We start from the raw sequence: 27,949 nt of genomic DNA, 5'->3' as shown, positions 1-27,949 counted from the left end.
TATATAGAATACATACTTAATCGTATCATGATTCTCTTTGTCGATCCCATATGTGTGTATGTGTGTGTGTGCGTGTGTGTGTGTGCATGGTGTGTGTGTGCATTGCTGTGTTTGTGTGCAGGCATGATGGATCACAACATAAAAAGAATGTCTTATTTTGGGAGAAAACAAAAACCTCCTGATCCACTGTAATAAATATAAGAATAGTTTTAAAAGACCACTTCTTGTCAATGAGGGAAAAGCAACAAGAATGAAGAACTCACAGAGAGTCAGGTACAGAGAGAAGAAGCAGCCGGCGTGGGTGCTGCAGTTCCCTAAGGCTCAAGGGACATCACACTGACAGGACCTTTACTGCCCCACTGGCCTCATCACGGCATCCACCTCAGCCCTGATCTAATTGTTATTCCTGTGCTTATTCCACGTTTACATAACCAAACTTGTATTTATATGGCACAGTACTGGATGAGCCTGGACACTCTCTCACTTTTCTTTGTGGAATTCTTTCCTTTGATATTTTGGGGTATGAGTTTTGACCTCTTTTGAACAATTCTGATGGATACACTAGTCCTGGTTCTTTTCCATATCCAACATGAAAAGTTCTCCCCAGACATATTCTATAAAATCCTCCTTATTCTACAACTATTGATGCCCTTTCTTCATACATTTATTCCCTAAGGAAATGATGTCATAGTGCACTCATTTCACTACACTGGGCCTTCTCCTTTGTAATGTGAGATCCAATGAATGAGGACCTCCCTTATTTTGCCTATGTGCTTTTATAATATGTGCATTAATATAGAACAAATGTTGAGAGATGGGGAAATATGACCAAGTTAAAATAGTAGATTTTAATAACTGTATTAAGTCAACTCAATTAATATGTAAGACCAATTCTAAAAGAAAAGATATAACACAATAAGTTAATCACATTGATATGGGTATCTAATTCCAGATAATTAGGAAAGACCTGCATAGGAAAATATAAAAATATACTTTTGACAAGTTGTGAGGAAGAAGTACTTACTGTTAAAATTTCTACCTATATAAACGTAAGTAGATTCAGATATCCTTAGGAAAGTATAGATGTGATCATTAATGAATGAAAAAGAATGCTGCTCAAATGATGAGTGAGGACATATAAGTTTTTATGTGTAAAAATAGCGAGGGGGGACACAATATGACAGACTTAGAATTGAACAAAAAAATTATAATTTTCATACTTTCCAACAAATTCATCTCTCTATATATGATGGAATTCAATGTGAAACAGCAAAGTTGATAGAAAAGAACTCCAATTTAATATATTAAATAAATTAATTAGTCTACCTAGCAATCAAACATCGCCATCTCTAGGCTCTGGGTGAGGCTAGTTAGGCTCTCAGAAGACCTCAGGTAGAAGTTCTCAGGTTCCATCCTCTCTGACCCTTCCCTGAAGTACCTGCTGGTCTATTGGACTCATCTGAATGGGGTCTCTGAAAGGGAGGACTCCGTGTGGAAGTCTGAATGCCTCCCTGGATGATCGACGAGGGAGACTGAAGCTCTGTCCCCAGACAAGGCAGCAGAACAAAGTAAAGCATTGATCTCACTCGGACTTAGGAATCCAAAATAATAAATATGTGTTGTAAAGCCCAGACTAGTACGCACAGAGGTGATCATTTCTGCTTCATTTATCTGTTCATTAGGCAATGTTTCCAATGTTACTCCCACCACTGAGCCCCGATTTCCCTGTGGGACACTGGTCTGGACGGACTGGAAATTTTTCCTGTTGATTCTCTGTTCCCAAGAGTCCAGGTGAGGAGTCAAGTGAATCCTGTTTTCATACTCCTCCATTATTCTCCTACCTGCAAGAGGTCTCACCTCCCAGGTCCTCATCTCAACCCTGCATTAAAGTTCTCTCAAAATTCTAGATGGAAGATAATGTCTGTGTTAGGTCCCAGGGTCTTCAAAGTATTTCCCTCTTTGTCAATAGGGAAACTCTGTGACTTTCATGTAAATGTTGGACACTACACAGCTTGGCTTCATGACACTTTACCAAATTAATGAAGAATATTATGCTTATATCAGAAGTTAAGAGCTGTCCTTAATCCCACTTTATAAAAGATTTGATAATTTAAAAAAAAAACATATTTACATACTTTTATGTCATATTATCTGAGCTTTTACCTTCAGGCTTTGTCAAATTTCAATTTTATAAAGGTCCATCCTATGGGGTTTTTCTATTATGAACTCTATCCCACATTGCAGAAATGGGACTCAAAAAGTTTAGTGATCTGCCCGAAGTTATAATCAGAGTAAGGAATAGGCGCTGATTGGAATCTGTCAGGATGCTTTCAGTTTTTAATCTCTGAGCCAGTGGTTCCCAGCCAGAGATGATGTGGCTCCTGGGTTATAAGGCAATGTCTGAAGGGAGGCTCTAAAAACCTACAACATCCATCACAAATAATTATGTCAGATTTTGAAGGTGAGATAAGCTAGTCTGGACTAGCATTTCTCCAACTTCAGTGTGCATATGACTCATGCAGGATTGTAGTTCAAGTGCAGATACTAATTCAGCAGGTCTTTTTGGGCCCAGGGACTCTGCATTTCTCACAAGCTCCAGGAAGATGCTGATGCTGCAGATACTGGTCTGAGGGCACTGCGAGTAGCAAAGCTGAGGTCCTGTGATCGTGTAAGGGGCACCTAGTTGTACGTCATCTGTACCCAAAATTGTGTTTAAATTAAATTTTGGTTGAAATGTGTACAGTCATGCACCATCAAACAAAGGGGATAAATTCTGAGAAATGCAGGGTAGGTTAGGTAGCATAGAGCACACTTACACAAACCTAGATGGTTAGCCTACCACACACCTAGGCTATGTGTATAGACCACTGCTCTGTAGGGGAAGAAAAATGTTTCTTTCTACCCTTTGGGTTCTTTGCTGACACATCCTTGTAACCAAGGCCAGTTTAATACAAGAAAACCGATAAAGTTTAATAACATGTATACATGGGAGAGATCCAGGAAAACTGGGTAACTCCCCAGAGTGGCCTGAGCTACCATGTTAACTATCGTCTTTAGCTGAAAGTAGAAGGTGCTGGGGTTGGATAGAGTCAGTTATGGGAGGTTATCAGAAAAAAAACAGTAAATGACGTAAGGCTGTTATGCAGACATAAGGCATTGTCTTCTTCGTTGATGAGTTTCTAGAGAAAAGGACACCCCCATTTACCTGGTACAGCCAGTGAGACACCCTTACAATTGGAGATTTTCCTTACTATGTAAATGTTCCTTACAAAGTAGAACTTGTACTTGGATTTCAGAGCTTCTCCCATGTCTGTTTTTTCTTAAAATTAACCAGCATCAAATAATCTTTATGGCAAACTGACATATTTTGGGGTGACAAATTCTGTTGCCTTATACTTCCTAGACTACAGACCTATATAACATGTTATTATACTATAAACTATAGGAAATCATATCAGGATGACTATTTGTTTAGTAATGCTTCGTATTCTGATGTTACCATGACTATGAAGACGTAGCCAATAAGAATTTTTCAGGAACATTATAATCTGTGATTATATTTATTTTTTGGTATTATTGTTGTTCTAATTAATTAACTAGTTATTTCATTTTTTCTGGTGACATTGGTTAATGAAATCCAATAAGTTTCAACTGTATACTTTAACAGTAAGGCATATATATGTTTACACTGTGTTCACAACCCATAGTTAGATTTCTTTCTGTCACCACATATTTGACCCACTTTACCCCATGTATCTCCTCCCTCTCTCGTATCTATTGTTCAAGACCATGAGTCTCTGTTTCTTTGTCCTGTTTGTCGTTTTTAGGTTTCTATTCCACATATAAATGATATCATGTGATTTTCAACTTCTTCTGTCTGGCTTATTTCACTTAGCATGATTATCTCGAGTTCCATCCATGTTGTCACAAATGGCAGTATATCATCTCTTCTTATGGCTGATAATATTCCATTGCATATGTGTACCACGGCTTCTTTAGCCAATCATCTATTGTAGGACACTTCGGTTGCATCCATGTCCTGTCCAGTGTGAATAATGCTGCTATGAACATTGGTGAGCAAAAATCATTTTGGATATGGATTTCCAAGTCTTTGGAGTAAATACCCAAGAGGGATTGCTGGATCATATGGCAGATCGATTCTTAGTTTTTTGAGGCATCTCCATTCTGTTTTCCAAAGTGGTTGTACCAATTTGGAGTCCCACCAGCAGTATATGAGAGTTCCTTTTTCTCCACATCCTCTCTAGCATTTGTTAGTACTTGTCCTCTTGATGATACCATTCTAACAGGTATGAGATGGTATCTCACTGTGGTTTGATGTGCATTTCCCTAATAACTAACGGTGTTGAGAATCTTTTCAAATATTTGTTGGCCATCTGTATGTCCTCTAGGCAGAAGTGTCTGTTCAAGTTCTCTGTCCATTTTTTGATTGGATCGTTTGTTTTCTTGTTGTTATTGAGTTGTATGAGTTCTTCGTATATTTTGGATATTAGGCCATTATCGGAGTTGTCGATCGCAAATATGTTTTCCCTTTCAGATGGTTGTCTCTTTACCTAGTTGATGGTTTCTTTTTCTGAGCAGAAGCTTTTTAGTTTGATGTAGTCCCATTCATTTATTTTTGCTTTTATTTCCATTGCCTTTGAGGTCACATTCATAAAATCCACTTTAAGTCCAAGGTCCTTGAGTTTAGGACCTATGATTTCTTATATGCATTTTATTGTTTGAGGTCTTATATTCAAGTCCTTAATCCATTTTGTGTTAATTTTGGTGTGTGGTAATCGAAAACAGTTTAGTTTCATTCTTTTGGAGGTGGCTTTTCAGTTTTCCCAGAACTATATCTTGAAGAGGCTTTCCTTTCTCCTGTACATTTTTAGCTTTTTTGTTGAAAATTATTTGCCCATATAAATATGGGTTTCCTTCTGGACTCTGGATTCTGTTCTGTTGGACCGTATGCCTGTTTTTCTTTCCAATAGCATGCCGTTTTGATTATTGTCGTTTTGTAGTATAATTTGAAGTCAGGCAGAGTGATGCCTCCAGTCTTGTTCTATTTTCTCAGAATGGCTTTGGCAGTTTGAGGTATTTTCTGCTTCCATACAAATCTGATATATTTTTTTCTATTTCTTTAAAAATGTCGATGAAAGTTTGAAGGGGATTGCATTCAATTTCTATAATGCTTTAGGTCATATGGTCGCTTAAACTACATTGCTGCTTCCAATCTATGAACATGGAATATCTTTCCATTGCTTTGTATCTTTTTTGATTTCTTTTCATAAGTTCTTATAGTTTTTATTATATAAGTCCTTCACATGTTTTATTAAATTTATTCCTAAGTATTTTATTCTTTTTGTTGCAATTGCAAAAGAAATTATTTTTCTACTTCTTTTTCTGACCTTTCATTATTAGAGTATAGAAACACTATGGATTTTTGAACATTGATTTTGTATACAGAGATTTTACTGTATTTGCTTATTCTTTCTAGTAGTGTTCTATGGAGTCTTTAGGGTTTTCTATATAAAGAATCATGTCATCCATGAATAGTGACAGTATGACTTCTTCGTTTTCTATTTGGATGCCTTTTATATTTTTCTCTTGCCTGTTTACACTTGCTCGGACCTCCAATGTTATATTGAGTAACAGTGGCGATAGTGGTCAGCTTTGCCTTGTTCTCGATCTTATAGGGAAGGTTTTTAGTTTTTCAACATTCGGTATACTTTTGCCTGAAGGTTTCTCATATATGGCCTTTATTATGTTAAGGTTCTTTCCTTCTATACCGATTTTGTTAAGTGTTCTGATCATAAATGGATGCTGTATCATTTGAAGACTTTTTCTGCATCTATTGATATGATCATATGATTCTTATTTTTTAATTTGTTTACATGGTGTATCACATTCATCGATTTGCGTATATTAGACCATCCCTGTGCCCCTGAGATGAAGCCCACTTGATCGTGGTGTATAATCTTTTGATATGTTGCTGTCCTCGGTTCCCTAGTATCTCATTTAGGATTTTTGCATCTGTATTCATGAGAGATATTGGTCTGCAGTTTTCTTTTTCTGTGTTATCTTTACCAGGTTTTGGTATCAGGGTAATATTGGCCTCATAAAATGAGTTGAGAAGTATGGCCTCTTCTTTGATTTTTTGGAAGAGTTTTAGGAGAAGAGGTATTAAAACTTCTTGAATGTTTGGTAGAATTCACTGGTGAAGCCATCTGGTCCTGGACTTTTACTTTTTGGGTAGGTTTTTGATGATTCCTTCCATTTTTATGCCACTGATCTGTGTATTTAGATTTTCCAGATCTTCTTGTGTCAGTCTCGGAAGATTGAATTTTTCTAAGTACTGTTCCATTTCTCCTAGGTTATTCAATTTGTTATCATATATTTTTTTCATCGTATTCTTGCATGATCCTTTGTATTTCTGAGATGTCAGTTGTAATTTCCCCTCTTTCATTCCTGATTTTGTTTATTTGTGCCCTTTTTCTTTTTTCTTTAGTGAGGCTAGCCAGTGGTTTGTCAATTTAATTAAACTTCTCAAAGAACCGGTTTCTTGTTGTATTTATTTTTTCTATTGTTTTTCTTTTGTTTTCAATTTCATTTATTTCTGCTCTAATTTTGATAATTTCTTTCTTTCTGCTGACTTAGGCTTCATTTATTCTTCCTTTTCTAGTTTTTTAAGGTGAACCATTAGGTTGTTTATATGGACTCTTCTTTTTGGATATAGGCCTGTAACGATATGAACTTTCTTCTTATAACCATTTTTGCTTGTCCCCAAAGTTTTGATATGTTGTACTATCATTATCATTTGTTTTTATATATCTCTTGATCTCTCTTTCTATTTCTTCTCTGACCCAGTTATTCTTCAGTTGCATTTGTTTAATCTCTATGTTTTTGTGTTCCTTCCTGATTTCCTTCTATAGTTGATCTCTAGTTTCAAAGCATTATGATCAGAGAATATGGTTGGTATGATTTCAACCCTCTTATATTTGTTGAGGCTATCTCTGTCTCCCAGTATGTGATCAATCCTTGTGAATGTTCCATATGCAGTAGAGAAGAATATAAAAGCAGGTCTTTGGGGATAGAAGGGTCTGTAAATGTAAATTATGTCTAGTTGGTCTAATGTGTTATTTAAGGATGTTATTTCCTTATTGCTATTCTGTTTGGATGATCTGTCCATATCCAAGAGTCAGGTATTTAGGTTCCCTACTATGACAGTGTTTTGTTCTGTTTCTCTCTTTAGTTTTGTTAGTAATTGCTTCACATATTTTAGGGCACCCTGATTGGGAGCATAGATATTAATAAGCATTTCGTCTTCCTTGTGCATGATTCTCTTTATCATTATAAAGAGTCCCTCAGTATCTTTCTTTACCTTTCTTATTTTGAAGTCTATTTCATCTGATATTAGTACCACTACTCTCACTTTTCTCTGAATGCCATTTGCTTGAAATATCATTGTCTACCCTTTCACTCTAAGGCTGTATTTGTCTTTGGAGCTGAGATGTGTCTCCTGGATGCAGTATATGGTTGGGTTTTGTTTTTTGATCCATTCTGCAACTCTGTACCTTTCTATTGGTGAGTTCAGTTCAATTACATTTAGGGTGATTATTAAAATATGAGGTGTTCTTAGAGCCACTTTATCTTTTGCTTTCTGGTAGCTCAGTATTTCCATTGCTTCCTTGTTCTTGCGTTTCTGTTTTCTTTATTTTGTTTGGCTTTTGTGGGTTTTGCCTCTGGTTCTTCTTGTTTTGTGTTATATACTTCAATTCTGAATCTTTGATGTGTAGGTACCATTATGAGTATAAAAAAGATTGTTATATATATTCAGCAGGTTACATGCCTGAAATCATCTTGTGTGTATCTCTTTATCTTTGGCTTGTGTGTATCTCTTTATCTTTGGCTTACATCTTCCCACTCTAAGATGTCATAGTGACCCTCATCAGTGCCTGGACCAGCACTTGGCACATCACATTTGCTCAGTAAATATTTGGTAGACATATTCATTTATTTATGTATCCTCTACCTTTGTCAAATGTTACTATACCCCTTAAGTGTCAGCCACATCTCCCTCCACTCCTTCCCCCACTTTCTTAACTATTCTTACTGACCTGGACTTGGATCCAAGCCCCACCAATTGTTAGCTCCATGACCTTGGGCAGTCACTCCCCTGGTGTAGTCAGGCTCCCTAAGAACAACCTCAGGTTTAATGAGGACTCACGGAACTCAGCAAAGCTGTTAGATTCATGCTACAGTTCATTACAGTGAAAGTGTACAGATTGCAATCAGCAAAGGGAAGAGGTACATGAGACAGGGTCCAGAGAGATCAGGAGTAAGCTTCCAGCTGTCTTTTCTAGTGGAGTTGTATCGACGGCACTTCATTCTCCCAGCGATGATGTGTGACAACATGCATGGAGTATTGCCAATTATGGAGGCTCACCTGAGCCTTGGTGTCCAGGAGTTTTATTGGGGTCCAGTCACATAGACATGATTGACTGCCTGCATAGTTCAACTTAATCTCCGGCCCCTCCAGAGATTAAGTTGATCCTGTGTGGCCCAAAGTCCCACCATAAAACACATTGTAAGCATAGACTATCTATTCATAGTGGCCCAAGGTCCCCAGATAAACAAAGAAACTCTTATCAGGAAGGACATTGAAAGGGCTTAGAAGCTGTTTCTCAGGAGCCAGACAAGAGCCAACACTTTCTTTGGAATGTGCAAGATTTGGACAACCTACGCCTGCTAAATTAATCCTTATGGCATACCTGGAATCTTTCAACCTCAGTTTCCATATCGGTAATATAAAGGAAATAATCGTGCCCCCCACCCCCCGCCGCCCTTTTCTATAAGTCCCAGTGGTGGATATGGCTGGCCCTTCTCTTTTTTTATTTGTGGAATTATTTTGTTTATTATTCTTGGGCTTTGAGTTTCGACTTCTTTTATCTTATATGTGATGGGCACACTAGTCCTGGTTCTGCTCCTTGCCTCTGCAGACATTCTCTATAAAATCTTGTTTATGCCACAACTATTGATTCCCTTGCTTCACACATTTATCCCTGAGGATATGACATCATACCATACTCATTTCATTGTACTGGGCCTTCTCCATTATAATGTGAGAGCCAAACGAAGGGAGGCCTCACTTATTTTGCTCACTTATGTGGTTCCATAAATATGGGAATGTATATAGAAAAAATAGTAAGGAATGGAAAAGTCATAGAAGAAAAAGAATGTCAGGAAAAAGAAAACCAGGTTGATTATAGTGGATTCAAGTAATTGTGTAAGTGAAATTGAATAGAAACCTAAGATTAACTTCTAAAAGAAAAGATATAAAATACAATAATGTAATCACATTGATATGGGTCTATAATTACAGATAAATGGGCCAAGAGATGGAAGGGAAAAATACAAAATCACACTTTTGAAAAGCAGTGGAGGAAGTAGTATCTGCAGAACTTTCTACCTTTATAATAGGTTTCAATATGCTTAGGAAAAGAATAGAAGTGAACAGTAACTCAATGCAAAGGAATGCCATTCACAAGATAGGAGATGATCTAGAACGTTTTACCTTTAAAAGTCATGGGAGAAACACAATATGACAGACTGATAGGATTGAGCACATGCACTTTAAACTTTACCCCAAATACATCTCTACGTATATAAAGGAATTCAATGTCAAACAGCAAAGTTAGTGAAAAAAACTCCAATTCGACACATTAAAGAAATTAATTAGTCAACCCAGTAAACAAACATAGCCATCCCTGGGCTCTGGGTGAGGCTGGTTAGACTCTCAGGGGCCCTCAGGTAGAAGGTTTCAGGTTCTTTCCTCTCTGATTCTTTGCTGCAGTACCAGCTGGGCTCTCTGACTCACCTGGATGAGGTCTCTCTGAGGAAGAACTTCGTGTGGAAGTCTGAATTCTTTCCTGGGTAGTAGATGCTGGGGACTGAAGGACTGTCTCCAGATAGGACAGCAGGAAGGAGTGAAGCATTGGTACCCAACCAGATTTAGGAATCGAAAATAACAAATACGTCCTGTAAAGCCCAGGGTTGCATATACAGCAGAGGATGAATTTTTATCTCCTTTTATCTGCTTGTTAGACATTGTTTACATTGTTATTCCCACCTCTGAGCCCGATTTCCCTGTGAGACACTGGTCTGGACTAAATGAAAATTTTTCCTGCTGATTCTCTGTTTCCAAAGGACCAAGTCAGAAGTCAAGTGAATCCTGTTTTCGTTACTCCTTCTCCATGACTCTTCTGCCTGTCCAAGGTTTTACTTCCCAGCACCTTATTCCAACCCTGAGCTAAAGTTCTCTCAAAAGTCTAGACTGAAGATAACATCAGAAACATTGTGGAGTGAGAGATATCCCCAGATCGCTCCCCTTGAAACTACAATAAGCTGAAAATCTAAAATGCAACAACAACAAAAAATAGCCAAAATGCACACCAGCATGTCTGAGCGTGGAATCTGTGCATAAGAGCTACCACATATCAGAACCCTAAGTATTGGGGAGTGGACTGGGAGAAACAAAGAAGCTGCCTCTCACAGCTGGAGCTTCCTGCAGGAGGAAGGAGAGGAGAGAAGGTGTGGCGGGTTTCCTGAACAACCACGCCGGGGAAAGATGTGAGCTCCATGTGGACTCAGTGCCCAAACATCGGGGCAGAAAGCAGAAAAGCAGAACAGACAAGAAAAACAGTTGATTATTACCAGCCATTGTTGCAAAACCAAGACTGAGCTGCAGCTCCCATCTCCAACCCAGATGGGCCCTCCACCCATACCCTCCGAGACCAAACGCCACGGAGCCCCAGGTGAATCTGAGCAAACTACGAAATTGTCACTAACACTGACAGCGACTGAGACTGAGAGTAGCGAGTGTGATTAAACATCTATAAGAAAAAAAGCGTAATTAAGAATTTATATAAAGCCAGGATCCAAGAGGCTTAGACGTCACCTACCGGAAACCAAAGAAAAGAGCCTTCTTTGCAGCAGGGAAAGAAAAACCTTTATATAATAAACCTTTCAGGAAAAACAGTAGAATACTCTTCCATTAATGCCCAAGTGGAGAAATAGTCCATTAAACATCATGAACTACCAAGATGACAAGGCATCTCAGAAAGAAAGTGAAAAATCTCCAGCAAATGAGCTTACGGACATAGAAATATGTGACTTAAATGACAGAGAATTCAGGATGGTACTTCTGAAAAAACTCAATGAGATCCCAAATGAATCATATCAGCAATTTCAGGAATTGAAAAACCAACTAGATGAACAGAGCAAGGACATTGGAAACCCTCCAATAAAACTGAATAAATCTCTGGGAGATGAAGAACACACTGCAAGGGTTGAAAACATGAAATAGAAGCTTGGGAAATGGAGTCGACCAAATGGAGGAAAGGATCAGTGATATCGAAGACAGAGATCTAGAAATAAATCAGAAGGAAGAAGAGACAAACCAAAGAATGAAAAATAATGAAAGAGAAATTCAAGAACTAGCTGATCCCATCAGGAGAGGAAACATAAGAATAATGGGCATTAACAAAGGTGAGGAAAAGGAGCAGAAACTAGAAAGCATTTTCAGACTAATAGTGGATGAGAATTTCCTAAATGTAAGGAATGAGCTGGAGCTTGGAATTCAAGAAGTCAAAATAACATCCAATTATCTCAAGCCAAAAAGGCCTTCACCAAGACACATTGTATTAAAATTATCAAAAATCAATGACAAAGACAGAATTCTCAGCGCAGCCAGGAAGAAGAAAACGGTAACCTATAAAGGAAAACTCATTACATTATCGTCGGACTTCTCAGCGCAGACCTTACAAGCCAGAAAAGAATGGAATCAAATATTGAAACTATTAAGTGAAAGCAACTACCAGCCTAATAATGTACCCAGCTTAACTCTCCTTTAAATATGAAGGAGAAATTGAGACCTTTCCAAAGACTTTGCAGAAACATGGTGGAGTGAGAGACATCCCTAGATCTCTTTCCTTGAAACAATAATTAGCTGAACTTCTAAAACTCGACAAAGAAACACCCAAACTGCACACCAGCACATCTGGGTATGGGATCTGGGCATGGGATCTGCGCATAAGAGCTACCACAGGTCAGAACCCCTGTGTCAGACGGTGGACTGGGAGAAACAAAGAAGCTGCCTCTCGCAGCCTCCAGAGTTCTCTGTAGGGGTACGGGGAGCAGTTGAGGTGAGGCAACTTCCCTGAACAGCCCTGCCTGGGAAAGCTGTGAGTTTGTGGCGACCGGCTTGCAGAAAGGTCCACATATCAGGGCAGAAAGCCAAGAATCAGGACTGCAAAGAAACAACAGTTGAATATTACCAGACATGGTTGCAAAATCAAGGCTGAGCCCCAGTCACCAACCCCCGTTCCAGAGAACTCCTCCTCTATATCATCCAAGACTGATCATGGCGGAGCTCTAGGGGAATCTGAGCAAATGCTGCCGAGACTGTCACTGACCCTGACAGGGAATTAAACTAGACTGATTAAATGTCTACAAGAAAATGTTTTTAAAAGGCATTTTAAAGGCTTTATATAAAGCAGGGATCCAAGAGGCTTAGAAGCCACCTACTGAAAACCAAAAAAAAAAAAGTGCCTTCTTTGCAACAGTCTAAAGAGAGACCTTTATAAAATCAATCTTCTTTCTGGAAAAACAACAGATTACTTCCGTTAATGCCCAGGTGGAGAATTAGTCCATTAAGCACCACGAACAAGCAAGGTGACAAGGAATCTCAGAAAGAAAGAGAAAATTCTCCAGAAAATAAGCATACAGACATAGAATATGCAACTTAAATGACAGAGAATTCGAGATGCTATTTCTGAAAAAACTCAGTGAGTTCCGGTACGAGACATATCAAAGATGTGGGAAAATTAAAAAAAAAAAAACAGTTAGATGAGCAGAGCAAGGACATTGAAATTCTCAGGAAGAACAGAAGGTCTTCTGGAGATAAAGGAAAAAAAAACACTGCAAGAGTTGAAAATGAAACAGCAATCTTGGGAAATAGAGTCAACCAAATGGAGGGAAGAATCAGTGATATCGAAGACGAATCTAGAAATAAATCAGAAGGAAGAAGAGAGAAACTGAAGAATGAAAAATAATGAAGGAGAAATTCAAGAACTAGCTGATAACATCAGGAGAGGAAACATAAGAAGGCAAGGAAAAGGAAGAGAGATCAGAAAGCATTTTCAGACAAAAAGTTGAGAATTTCCCAAATCTAAGGAATGAGCTGGAACTTGGATTTCAAGAAGTCAACAGAACACCCAATTATCTCAAGCCAAAAAGGCCTTCACCAAGACACATTGTATTAAAATTATCAAAAATCAATGACAAAGTCAGAATTCTCAAGGCAGCCAGGGAGAAAAAAACGGTAACTTATAAAGGAAAACCCATTCGATTATCATCAGACTTCTCAGCACAACATTACAAGCCAGGAAGGAATGGAACCAAAAATTAAAGCTATTAAGTGAAAAGAACTAGCAGCCTAGAATAAAGTATCCAGCTAAGCCCTCTAGATATGAAGAAGAAAATAAGACTTTTCCAGACATACAAAAATTGAGAGAATTCTTCACTATGAGGCCTGCAGTATAGGAAATACTGAAAGGGGTCAACTCACCTAAAACAAACTAAGAAAACAAAATACCTAATTAGGAGTAAGTGGCTACCAGGGAAATAAGAGCAAAGGAATGCAACCCTTACTAAGAACAGGGCATTATAGCTTAAATAATAAGAAGTGCATTATAACGAGATAGTAATGAACATTCAGCATAATAGGAAAAATTGAGATAACAATGACTGAAAAGGGGGGAGATTCAAATCCAGATACGCAAAGGGGAATGGAGATAAGGCGCAAGAAGAAGAAAATGCACAACTGTATATATATATATATATATATATATATATATACCCTTTAGATATTCATAATAGTAACCACACACCAAAGATTCAGAACCAAAGTATATAACATAAAACAAGAAGGACCAAAGGGAAAACTCACAAAAACCAACCAAAATAAAGAAAACAGAAGCAATGAAACACTGAGCTAGCAGAAAGCAAAAGATAATATGGCTATAAGAAGACCTCGTATTTAATAATCACCCTAAATGTAAATGGAACGAACTCACCAATAAAAAACACGGAGTTGCAGAATGGATCAAAAATAAAACTCAACCATATGCTATCTCAGCTGCAAAGACAAATGAAGACTCAAAATGAAAGGATGGAAAATGATATTTCAAGCAAATGGCATTCAGAGAAAAGCGAGAGTAGCAGTACTAATATCAGACAAAAAACTCTTCAAAATATAAAAGGTAAAGAAAGATACTGTGATGACACATCATAATGATAAAAGGAATTATTCACTAAGAACACATAACATTATTAATATCTACGTTATCTATGTTCTTAATCAGGGAGCCCCGAAATATGTAAAGCGATTACTAACAGAACTAAAGGGAGAAACAGACCAAATCCCTAGCATAGCAGTGGACTTAAATACCCCACTGTCGGATATGGACAGATATCATCCAAACAGAAAATCAATACGGGAATAACATCCTTAAATGACACATTAGTCCAACTGAACTTAATTGACATTTACAGAGCCTTCCATCCCCCAAAAAGTTGCGCATACATTCTTCTTTAGTGCACAGGGATCATTCTCAAGAATCAACCACATACTGGGACACAGAGACAGCCTCAACAAATATAAGAAGGTTGGAATCATATCAAACATATTTTCTGATCATAATGCTTTGAAATTAGAGATCAACTGCAGAAAGAAATAAGAAGAACCACAAACACATGGAGATTAAACAACATGCTACTGAAGAATGACTGGGTCAGAGAAGAAATAAAAAGAGAGATCAAGAGATACATAGAAACAAATGATAATGATAGTACAACATATCGAAAGTTTGGGGACACAGCAAAGGTGGTCATAAGAGAACATTTCTATCATTACAGGCCTATCTCCAAAAATAAGAAAGAGCACAAATAAACAACCTAATGCTTTATCTTAAAAAACTAGAAAAAGTAGAACAAATGAAGCCTGAAGTCAGCAGAAGGAAATATATCATCAAAATTAGAGCAGAAATGAAAGAAATTGAAAACAAACAGAAAACGATAGAAAAAATAATTGCAAAAAAGAGCTGCTTCTTTGAGAAAGTTAATGAAATCGACAAACTCCTGGCTAGACTTACTAAAGGAAAAAGAGAAAGGACACAAATGAACAAAATCAGGCATGGAAAAGTGAAATTATGATAGATATTGCAGAAATACGAAGGATCATACAAGAATACTATGAAAAAGTATATAACAGCAAATGTAATACCCTAGAAGAAATGGACCGGTACTTAGATAAATATAAACTTCCTAGACTGAATCAAGAAGAACTGGAAAATCTAAAAAGATCAATCAGCAGTATGGAAATTGAAACAATCGTCAAAAACCTACCAAAAAGTAAAAGTCCAGGGCCAGATGGCTTCCCCAGTTAATTCTACCAAACATTCAAAGAAGATTTAATACCTATGCTCCTCAAACTCTTCCAAGAAATCAAAGAGGAGGCAATACTGCCCAACACATTTTATGAGGCCAATATTATTCTGATACCAAAACCTGGTAAAGAAAACACAAAATAAAAAAAAACTGCACACCAATATCTCTCATGAACACAGAAGCAAAAATCCTAAATAAAAAAGATACAGAGAACTGAATATAGCAACATATTAAAAAGATTATACACCACAATCAAGTGGGCTTCATTTAACAGGAACAGGGATGTTTCTTCATATGCAAGTCCACTAATGTGATACACCACATGAACAAATTAACAAATAAGAATCTTATGATCATATCAAAAGGCAGAAAAAGCCTTCAACAAGATACAGCACACATTTATGGTCAAAACACTTAACAAAATTGTATAGAAGGAAAGTACATTAACATAATAAAGTTTATATATAACGAACACTCAGTCAACATAAATATATGAGAAACCTTCAGGCAAAAGTATACCGAATGTTGGAAAGCTAAAAACCTTCCCTCTAAGATCAGGAACAAGGCAAAGCTGACCACTATCGCCACTGTTACTCAATATAACATTGGAGGTCCAAGCAAGTGTAATCAGGCAAGAGAAAGATATAAAACGCATCCAAATAGAAAACGAAGAAGTCATACTGTCACTATTCGTGGATGACATGATTCTTTATATAGAAAACCCTAAAGACTCCATAGAACACTACTAGAAACAATAATCAAATACAGTAAAATCTCTGCATACAAAATCAATGTTCAAAAATCCATAGTGTTTCTATACTCTAATAACGAAAGGTCAGAAAAAAAAGTGGAAAAATAATTTCTTTTGCAATTGCAACGAAAAGAATAAAATACTAGGAATAAATTTAATAAAACATGTGAAGGACTTATATAATAAAAACTATAAGACCTAATTAAAAGAAATCAAAAAAGATACAAAGCAATGGAAAGATATTCCATGTTCATAGATTGGAAGCATCAACATAGTTTAAGCGACAATATGACCGAAAGCATTATAGTAATTGAATGCAATCCCCTTCAAAGTTTCATCGACATTTTTAAAGAAATAGAAAAAAATATATCAGATTTGTATGGAAGCAGAAAATACCTCAAACTGCCGAAGCCATTCTGAGAAAATAGAACGAGACGGGAGGCATCACTCTGCCTGAATTCAAATTATACTACAAAACGACAATAATCAAAACGGCATGCTATTGGCAAGAAAAACAGACATACGGTCCAACAGAACAGAATCCAGAGTCCAGAAGGAAACCCATATTTATATGGGCAAATAATTTTCAACAAAAAAGCCAAAGACATACAGTGGAGAAAGGAAAGCCTCTTCAATATATAGTTCTAGGAAAACTGAAAAGCCACCTCCAGAAGAATGAAACTAAACTGTTTTCTATTACCACACACCAAAATTAACTCAAAATGGATTAAGGACCTGAGTATAAGACCTCAAACAATAAAATGCATAGAAGAAAACATAGGACCTAAACTCAAGGACCTTGGACTTAAAGTGGATTTTATGAATGTGACCTCAAAGGCAATGGAAGTAAAAGCAAAAATAAATGAATGGGACTACATCAAACTAAAAAGCTTCTGCTCAGAAAAAGAAACCATCAACTAGGTAAAGAGACAACCATCTGAATGGGAAAACATATTTGCGATCGACACCTCCGATAATGGCCTAATATCCAAAATATACGAAGAACTCATACAACTCAATAACAACAAGAAAACAAACGATCCAATCAAAAAATGGACAGAGAACCTGAAGAGACACTTCTGCCTAGAGGACATACAAATGGCCAACAAATATTTGAAAAGATTCTCAACACCGTTAGTTATTTAGGGAAATGCACATCAAAACCACAGTGAGATACCATCTCATACCTGTTAGAATGGGTATCATCAAGACGACAAGTAATAACAAATGCTAGAGAGGATGTGGAGAAAAAGGAACTCTCATATACTGCTGGTGGGACTCCAAATTGGTACAACCACTTTGGAAAACAGAATGGAGATGTCTCAAAAAACTAAGAATCGATCTGCCATATGATCCAGCAATCCCTCTTGGGTATTTACTCCAAAGACTTGGAAATCCATATCCAAAATGATTTTTGCTCACCAATGTTCATAGCAGCATTATTCACACTGGACAGGACATGGATGCAACCGAAGTGTCCTACAATAAATGATTGGCTAAAGAAGCCGTGGTACACATATGCAATGGAATATTATCAGCCATAAGAAGAGATGATATACTGCCATTTGAGACAACATGGCTGGAACTCGAGATAATCATGCTAAGTGAAATAAGCCAGACCGAAGAAGTTGAAAATCACATGATATCATTTATTTGTGGAATAGAAACCTAAAATCGACAAACAGGACAAAGAAACAGAGACTCATGGTCTTGGACAATAGATACGAGAGAGGGAGGAGGTACATGGGGTAAAGTGGGTCAAACCTGTGGTGACAGAAATAAATCTAACTATGGGTTGTGAACACAGTGTAAACATATATATGCCTTACTGTTAAAGTATACAGTTGAAACTTATTGGATTTCATTAACCAACGTCACCAGAAAAGAATAAATAACTAGTTAATTAATTAAAACAATAATAATACCAAAAATAAATATAATCACAGATTATAATGTTCCTGAAAAATTCTTATTGGCTAAGTCTTCATAGTCATCAGAATATGAAGCATTACTAAACAAATAGTCATCCTGATATGATTTCCTACAGTTTATAGTATAATAACATGTTATATAGGTCTGTAATCTAGGAAGTATAAGGCAACAGAATTTGTCACCCCAAAATATGTCAGTTTGCCATAAAGATTATTTGATGCTGGTTAATTTTAAGAAACAACAGACATGGGAGAAGCTCTGAAATCCAAGTACAAGTTCTACTTTGTAAGGAACATTTACATAGTAAGGAAAATCTCCAATTGTAAGGGTGTCTCCCTGGCTGTACCAGGTCAATGGGGGTGTCCTTTTCTCTAGAAACTCATCAACGAAGAAGACAATGCCTTATGTCTGCATAACAGCCTTACCTCATTTACTGTTTTTTTTTTTTTCTGATAACCTCCCATTACTGACTATATACAACCCCAGCACCTTCTACTTTCAGCTAAAGATGATAGTTAACATGGTAGCTCAGGCCACTCTGGGGAGTTACCCAGTTTTCCTGGATCTCTCCCATGTATACAGAAGAAATACATGTTATTAAACTTCATCAGTTTTCTTCTATTAAACTGGCCTTGGTTACAAGGATGTGTCAGCAAAGAACCCAAAGGGTAGAAAGAAACATTTTTCTTCCCCTACAGAGTAGTAGACTATACCACATAGCCTAGGTGTGTGGTAGGCTAACCATCTAGGTTTGTGTAAGTGTGCTCTATGCTACCTAACCTACCCTGCATTTCTCAGAATTTATCCCCTTTGTTTGATGGTGCATGACTGTACACATTTCAACTAAAATTTAATTTAAACACAATTTTGGGTACAGATGACGTACAACTAGGTGCCCCTTACACGATCACAGGACCTCAGCTTTGCTACTCGCAGTGCCCTCAGACCAGTATCTGCAGCATCAGCATCTTCCTGGAGCTTGTGAGAAATGCAGAGTCCCCTGGGCCCAACAAGACCTGCTGAATTAGTATCTGCACTTGAACTACAATCCTGCATGAGTCATATGCACACTGAAGTTGGAGAAATGCTAGTCCAGACTAGCTTATCTCACCTTCAAAATCTGACATAATTATTTGTGATGGATGTTGTAGGTTTTTAGAGCCTCCCTTCAGACATTGCCTTATAAACCAGGAGCAATATCATCTCTGGCTGGGAACCACTGGCTCAGAGATTAAAAACTGAAAGCGTCCCGACAGATTCCAGTCAGCGCCTATTCCTTACTCTGATTATAACTTCGGGCAGATCACTAAACTTTTTGAAGTCCCATTTCTGCAATGTCAGATAGAGTTCATAATAGAAAAATCCCATGGGATGGACCTTTATAAAATTGAATTTTGACAAAGCCTGAAGGTAAAAGCTCAGATAATATGACATAAAAGTATGTAAATATGTTTTTTTTAAATTATCAAATCTTTTATAATGTGGGACTAAGGACAGCTCTTAACTTCTGATATAAACATAATATTCTTCATTAATTTGGTAAGGCGTCATGAAACCAAGGTGTGTAGTGTCCAACATTTACATGAAAGTCACAGAGTTTCCCTTTTGACAAAGAGGGATATACTTTGAAGACCCTGGGACCTAACACAGACATTATCCTCAGTCTAGAATTTTGAGAGAACTTTAATGCAGGGTTGAGATGAGGATCTGGGAGGTGAGACCTCTTGCAGGTAGGAGAATCATGGAGGAGTATGAAAACAGGATTCACTTGACTTCTCACCTGGACTCTTGGGAACAGAGAATCAACAGGAAAAATTTCCAGTCCGTCCACACCAGTGTCCCACAGGGAAATCGGGGCTCAGTGGTGGGAGTAATATTGGAAACAGTGCCTAATGAGCAAATAAATGAAGCTGAAATGATCACCTCTCTGTTCATACAAGCCTGGGCTTTACAACACGTATTTATTATTTTGGATTCCTAAGTCCGAGTGAGATCAATGCTTTACTTTGTTCTGCTGCCTTGTCTGGGAACAGAGCTTCAGTCTCCGTCGTCGATCATCCAGGGAGGCATTCAGACTTCCACACGGAGTCCTCCCTTTCAGAGACCCCATTCAGATGAGTCCAATAGACCAGCAGGTACTTCAGAGAAGGGTCAGAGAGGATGGAACCTGAGAACTTCTACTTGAGGTCTTCTGAGAGCCTAACTAGCCTCACCCAGAGCCTAGAGATGGCGATGTTTGTTTGCTAGGTAGACTAATTAATTTATTTAATATGTTAAATTGGAGATTTTTTCTATCAACTTTGCTGTTTGACATTGAATTCCATCATATATTGAGAGATGAATTTGTTGGAAAGTATGACAATTATAATTTTTTGTTCAATTCTAAGTCTGTCATATTGTGTCCCCCCTCGCTATTTTTACACATAAAAACTTATATGTCCTCACTCATCATTTGAGCAGCATTGTTTTTCATTCAGTAATGATCACATCTATCCTTTCCTAAGGATATCTGAATCTACTTACCTTTATATAGGTAGAAATTATAACAATAGGTACTTCTTCCTCACAACTTGTCAAAAGTATATTTTTATATTTTTCTATGCAGGTCTTTCCTAATTATCTGAAATTAGATACCCATATCAATGTGATTAAATTATGGTGTTTTATCCTTTCTTTTAGAATTGGTCTTACATATTAATTGAGTTGACTTAATACAGTTATTAAAATCTACTATTTTAACTTGGTCATATTTCCCCATTTTTCAACATTTGTTCTATATTAATGCACATATTATAAAAGCACAAAGGCAAAATAAGGGAGGTCCTTACTCATTGGATCTCACATTACAAAGAGAAGGCCCAGTGTAGTAAAATGTGTGCACCATGACATCATTTCCTTAGGGAATAAATGTATGAAGAAAGGGCATCAATAGCTGTAGAATAAGGAGGATTTTATAGAATATGTCTGGGGAGACCTTTTCATATTGGATATGGAAAAGAACCAGGACTAGTGTACCCATCAGAATTGTTCAAAAGAGGTCAAAACTCAAAGCCCCAAAATATCAAAGGAAAGAATTCCTCAAAGAAAAGTGAGAGAGTGTCCAGGCTCATCCAATACTGTGCCATATAAATACAAGTTTGGTTATGTAAATGTGGAATAAGCACAGGAATAACAATTAGATCAGGGCTGAGGTGGATGCTGTGATGAGGCCAGTGGGGTAGTAAAGGCCCTGTCAGGGTGATGTCCCTTGAGCCTTGGGGAACTGCAGCACCCACGCCGGCTGCCTCTTCTCTCTGTACCTGACTCTCTGTGAGTTCTTCATTCTTGTTGCTTTTCCCTCATTGACAAGAAGTGGTCTTTTAAAACTATTCTTATATTTATTACAGTGGATCAGGAGGTTTTTGTTTTCTCCCAAAATAAGACATTCTTTTTATGTTGTGATCCAGCATGCCTGCACACGAACACAGCAATGCACACACACACCATGCACACACACACACGCACACACACACATACACACATATGGGATCGACAAAGAGAATCATGATACGATTAAGTATGTATTCTATATATCATGCACTCTCATATTTTCTCTTATGGCTTTTTGATTCTATTCTAGTTAATTCTTGCAAACTATAAACTGTTACTCTACTGCGTCCTGATATAGAATGTAGAAAACATTCCACTGGCACGGCCCCTACAACTACATCAGTGTTGCCTCCTTCTCTTCCTTCTCTCATCATCAGCAATTTCTCTGAGAATGTTCTCTCATCCCTCTGTGGAGTGATTATTTATTCAGCTACTGTTTTCAACTCAGCTTTTCTGGTGGGAAGGTGGTGATTTGTTTAACATGCTACATGCCTCACTGTACTGACTGTGTAGCAGGGAGAAAAGACAGAGAAATAAATAAAAATTATACCATGAGCATCCTAATATGTAAGTAACTTGATGAGAAAGTATTTTTCCTGTGATAATGTTCAGAAAAAGAAAAGATTCATGAAGGAGAAGATGCAGGCAATCTGAAGAGGACTTGGTATTTAGAGGATGGAGAGGGTTTGAAAAGTTCCAAAATGTCTCGTGGAGAGACTGCAAGCAGAAGGATGTATGAGTGTAAAGGCTCTGAGCTTTGTAGCTGTGGTGCCAGGAGAAGCTGGGAGTCAAGTTCAACGTTTGGGAGATTAGTGTGAGCACGGGCAGGGCTCTATGCGGGTGAAAGGGGTGGAAAGGTCACAAGACATGAGCCTTGTGTTGAAGCTACAAAATTTGACTTCTCTCTTCATTGAGGAATCACTGGGATGGAGTTTAATTCGGGAGTCTTCTGAACAGTTTTCAATATAAAGAGATCTTCGTGGGTCAATGTGATTTCTGTCTAGAGGGTTTCCAGCCCTTAGAAGATGGAAGAGGTGACAATAAAATATGGCTGTGCAATTGAGGTCCTAGAGGTGGAGAAGTAATGGAGACATAAGATGCAGAAAAAAATAATCTGTCTCGTCTCATCACAGTGGTCATCATTTATTTGCCAACAGACAATAGATGATTAACTTTGCTAAGTTTGTTACATATATTGTTCAAACCTGACATCGTTCTAAATTGATATCACTTTCTATACTATTTGGTTTAGGATTTAGCATTTAGAATCTTCAGCTGTTTCTCATTGAGAAAACTAAGTGGTGGTAGATCTCAGAAACAAAACCGAGTTTTCAAATTTCCAAGGCTTTGCACTTAGTGTTATTTACTAATGTCTCATTTCAGCTGTAAAAATCTCTGCTTTCTTTCTATATATTGTATATTTCCTTTTGTAAATTATAGGTTTATTCTTTGCAAATTTTCTAGTAATATGTTTGATCTGTGAGATATCTTGACACATAAAGAAATTTCTGTTTTCTGTTTTGAATAAATAGTTATTTGCTACCTTATTGATAATTCTGTGCATAAGGCAAAACAACTGTGGTTGGCATGTTACCAACTAAGGATGCTTTCTCCTCATCACAATCTCTCAGGGACCATCCGAGATTATTAGATCTGTCTCTGTCTCTGTCTCTGTCTCTTCTTCTTCTCTGTCTCTCTGTTTCTCTCTCCTCTATCTTTCATTATTTAATCTCCTCTTATTTATCTAATTTTAAAATCAGGGTGGAAAATAGTTATATGACAATGGAGTACCAGTTTTACATGTCGATTTGAGGGCTTATCAATGGACTTTGGAACTTATTCTATAATATGTAGGGGGATAATCTGATATTATCTTGCCTTGTATTACTTCTTTCATCATTATTGTGTCTGCGGGTGAGTATAAGCTAGTATTAACATGACCCAGGAGGTGGGTGTGAGTGTGTGTTTTTCGTGTAGCTGAGCATTTCTTCACTTCTCAGGGCAGGGGTACCTAGCTCATATTCTCTGAAATGTGTTCTTTAAAATACACATCCAGAATGTCGATCAAAAGATGGAAATAAAGAAGACATCACTCCTCACAGGATCCCTTGCAAAGATAATAAAGTTTAAGGAACAATATGTAATTGAGTGAACCCTGGGTCTCGAAGGGTCTTGAAGTTTCATCTGAAGCAGACAGGTCATGTCATTCCTCCACTCTCTGACAGCATCCCTATCATCTCCTTCTTTCTCATTCCCCTCACCAAACAGCTTCCTTTTGAGCATGTTTACTTGAGGCAAGTGCCAAACTCAGGACCTTTGCACTGGCTCTTTCCCACGCAGGCTACACCCTTCCCCAAAATCTTCCTGTCTTTTCTGCATCTCCCTTAAGGTCTCTGCTCAAGTAGCACCTTGTTTCAAGTCTTTATCAATTCCATTGAAAATGACACGGACATCTACGAACTTGTATACATACTTTCTTTTTCTTCAAAGCACAGTCACCACCTAACAGCATGTATAATTTTTCACTTTCTTATATTCCTTCTCCATCTTTGGATTATAGGGACTTCTGTTTTTCAGCACCCTGTGCTCCTTGTCTAGGAAATAATCAGAACTTCCTCAGTGTGTAAAAGAATTTCTCATGAAACCAATATAAAAATGATTTATTTGGCAAATTGCTAAGAGGATGGCAGTAATTTGTAATTAGAGATGTCACATGACCTTACTTAAAGGAGATCAAATCTCTACAAAACCATATACATGTCATATATACATTTAGTGGTTAAAATATAAATTGTAGCATTTCCCATGTTAGTAATACTCATGTATAAAAATTAATCATCTTATTTTTTTTCATTTCCAGTCATCACCTCCAGCACATGGAACAAGGGAATGGTACACAAATTTTAGAATTTCTTCTCCTGGGATTTTCAGATGAACCAGAACGGCAGCCTCTCATATTTGGGCTCTTCCTCTCCATGTACCTGATCACCATCTTTGGAAACCTGCTCATCATCCTGGCCGTCAGCTCAGACTCCCACCTCCGCACGCCCATGTACTTCTTCCTCTCAAACCTGTCCTTGGAGGACATCTGTTTCACCTCCACCACTATCCCAAAGATGCTGGTGAACATACAAACAGAGAGCCAAGTCATAACCTATAAAGGCTGCATCACACAGATATACTTTTTTATACTCTTTGGAGTGTTGGATGACTTCCTCCTGACCGTAATGGCCTATGACCGCTTTGTGGCCATCTGTCACCCCCTGCACTACACAGTCATCATGAACCCCCGACTCTGTGGACTGCTGCTTCTTTTGTCCTGGATCATGAGTGCCCTGTATTCCTTGTTACAAAGCTTGATGATGTTGCGACTATCTTTCTGTACAGTCTTGAAAATCCCCCACTTTTTCTGTGAAATCAATGAGATGATCCAACTTGCCTGTTCTGACACCTTTCTAAATAACCTGGCGATGCATTTGTCAGCCATGCTGCTGGCTGGTGTTCCTTTTACTGGGATCCTCTACTCTTACTCTAAGATTGTTTCTTGCATACGTGGAATCCCATCAGCTCAAGGGAAGTTTAAAGCATTTTCTACTTGTGTTTCTCACCTCTCTATTGTCTTCTTATTTTATGGTACAAGTGTAGGAGTGTACCTCAGCTCTGCTGCTACCCAAATCTCGCATTCAAGTGCAGTAGCATCGGTCATGTACACTGTTGTCACACCCGTGCTGAACCCCTTCATCTACAGTCAGGAACAAAGACATAAAGGGGGCTTTGAAAAGATTCCGTGGGATGGCAGCTAGAAAAGGGACAACTGTTCTGGGGCTGAAGAACTTTCTGTGTTTGGAGAGCTAAAAGCCTTTGAACCAGAAAATTGTGGAAATAGAATATGCCTCCTTTATTTATTTGCTGGAATTTCCATTTAGTTTTCCACCTTCTCTATACAAATGTAAATAATTTTTTATCATGCTTTCTGCTCTGATGTATAGATATTTTCTCTCTTTCTCCGTTTTCCCAGTCTCACAAAGTATTTCCCAGATTTAAACCAAGAATATTTGGAAAATTCCATTTATAGTTTGAAGACATATGGATCTTAAAAATAATTTCTTCTGCCCTGTGCCTCTTTGGTGTTGGAAGATGGCCTTGTGGTCACTGTCTGCTGTATTTCCTCTTTGATTTCCTGCCTCTCCATGCCAGGACGACTCCCATGATGGATGCCGACTCCTGAAAGACAGATGTGCACACTGAGGAAGCGGTGTCAGAGGCAGCAGAGAAAGGTTAATGGAATGGAGGTTGGTGTGGAGCCCTCTGAATGAATAAGGGTCATTTCTTAGAGGGGACCACTATTTTCCTTATATAACAGATATGAAAACTGAGGTTGAAAGATTCCAGGTATACCATAAGGATTAATTTAGCAGGCCTGTTTTGTCCAAATCCTGTACATTACAAAGAAATTTTGCCTCTTGTCTGGCTCCTGAGAGACAGCTTCTAAGCCTTTTCGATGTCCTACCTGATAAGAGTTCCTTTGTTTATCTGGGGACATTGGGCCACTATGAATCGATAGTCTATGCTTACAATGTGTTTTCTGGTGGGACCTTAGGCCACACAGGATCAATGTAGTCTCTGGAGGGGCCGGAGATTAAGATGAGCCATTCAGGCTGGCGGTCATGTCTATGTGACTGAATCTCAATAAAACCACTGGGCACCAAAGCTCAGGTGAGCATCCCTATTTGGCAATACCCCATGCATGTTGTCACACATATTGCTGGAAGAATGAAGTGATGTCGATACAGGTCCATTGGAGAAAACAACTGGAAGCTCACTCCTGGTCTCTCCTGGACGCTGTCCATGTACCTCTTCCCTTTGCTGATTGTAATCTGCACACTTTCACTGTAATAAACTGTAGCATGAATGTAACAGCATTGCTGAGTTTTGTGAGTCCTCGTTGAACCCGAATTTGGTCTTAGGGAGCCTGACTACAACAGGGGAGTGACTGCCCAAGGTCATGGAGCTAACAAGTGGTGGGGCTTGGACCCACATGTAGGTCATTAAGAATAGTTAAGACAGTGGGGGAAAGAGTGGAAGGAGTTGTGGCTGACACTTAAGGGGTGTGGTGACATTTGATGAAGGTAGAAGATACATAAATGAATGAATATATCTACCAAATATTTACTGAGCAAATGTGGTGTGCTAAGTGCTGGACCAGGCAATGATGAGGGTCACTATGACATCTTAGAGTGGGACGACACAGCCTGTAAACCAAAGCCAGAGGGATACACACAAGATGATTTCAGATATGTAACATGCTGAAGAAAAGAACACCACACAGGAAGCCATTACTCTGTGTCAGGCACAGTTCCGAGGCATTAACTCTTTTTATCCTCATATAAACTCTGTATAATACGTACTAGTCTTAACAGGTTGAAGCACAGAGAGGCTCAGTTTTTGGCCAGGGTCACACAGGTAGTAAGCAACAGGTAGTAAGCTGGGATTTGAACCCAGGCAGCCTGGGCCAGGGTCCATGCTCCTGACCACTATACCCAGTGGTGTTCATGGAAGTGATCACACAGGCTTGATGCAAAGTCTTCCGGCTTGAAAGACAGTGGATGGTGATGCACCTTTGAGACAGAGCAGTCGTGCAGGAGCAGATTTGAGGACCCGAATGAGTGCAGTTGTCATTCAGACACACAAATTGGTGGCACTGGGATGATGGTGGATGATGGTGGATTCCACAAGTGTGAACTTCAGAGACCACACAATTTAACACTTTCAAGCCGCACATCTTTCTATACAAGTGTGCATATCTTTCTTATACAATACGTCATTTTGCAGAAAAATTGGAGGGAATAGAATAAAATTAATAGCTAAATAGCTAAAATGTTTATGATAGCTCTATTCCTATTTACATTTCCACTAACAATGTATAAGTGCTCCCCCTTCCGCACATCCTCACCAGCAAATATTATCTTTGATCATTTCGATAATAGAATTCCTAATAGATAAAATTCCTGATAGACACAAACACACTACATTTATAATCTCATACATTTCCACAAGTATATCTATACATACATAAAAAAACTAAAGATGAAACAGTCATTTTGTGGAAAAATATTAAACTTCCAATTGTTTTTTTCAAAGAATGTGATCAAACACAGGAATGCAAATACTCCAATCCCACCATATAGAAACAAAGAGCTCTCACAGGCAATCTGAGATGAAGAAAGTAAATGACTGACAAATGCACATATATAGACAGCGTCACAAGTAACAAAATATTTGCAGAGTAAAGCTCATTAGCATTCCCCTTGTCATATAGTAAATAAACTTTTTAATGTGAAACGCAGGGTGAGGGAAGATACTGTGAGATGCTCGTCTCATGAAATACTT

At 38.1% G+C, this 27,949-nt stretch overlaps 1 pseudogene; it reads left to right on the top strand.

The window, feature by feature from the left end:
- Positions 1 to 24,435: 24,435 nt before the first annotated feature.
- LOC120592385 (olfactory receptor-like protein OLF4) lies at positions 24,436 to 25,414 on the top strand (annotated as a pseudogene).
- Positions 25,415 to 27,949: the final 2,535 nt, after the last annotated feature.

The sequence above is a fragment of the Pteropus medius genome, unplaced genomic scaffold (assembly GCF_902729225.1).
Source record: "Pteropus medius unplaced genomic scaffold, Ma_sr-lr_union100, whole genome shotgun sequence".
Classification (NCBI taxonomy): Eukaryota; Metazoa; Chordata; class Mammalia; order Chiroptera; family Pteropodidae; genus Pteropus; species Pteropus medius.
The sequence above is the reverse complement of the archived record's forward strand: the minus strand, read 5'-3'. Positions and strand labels throughout refer to the sequence as shown.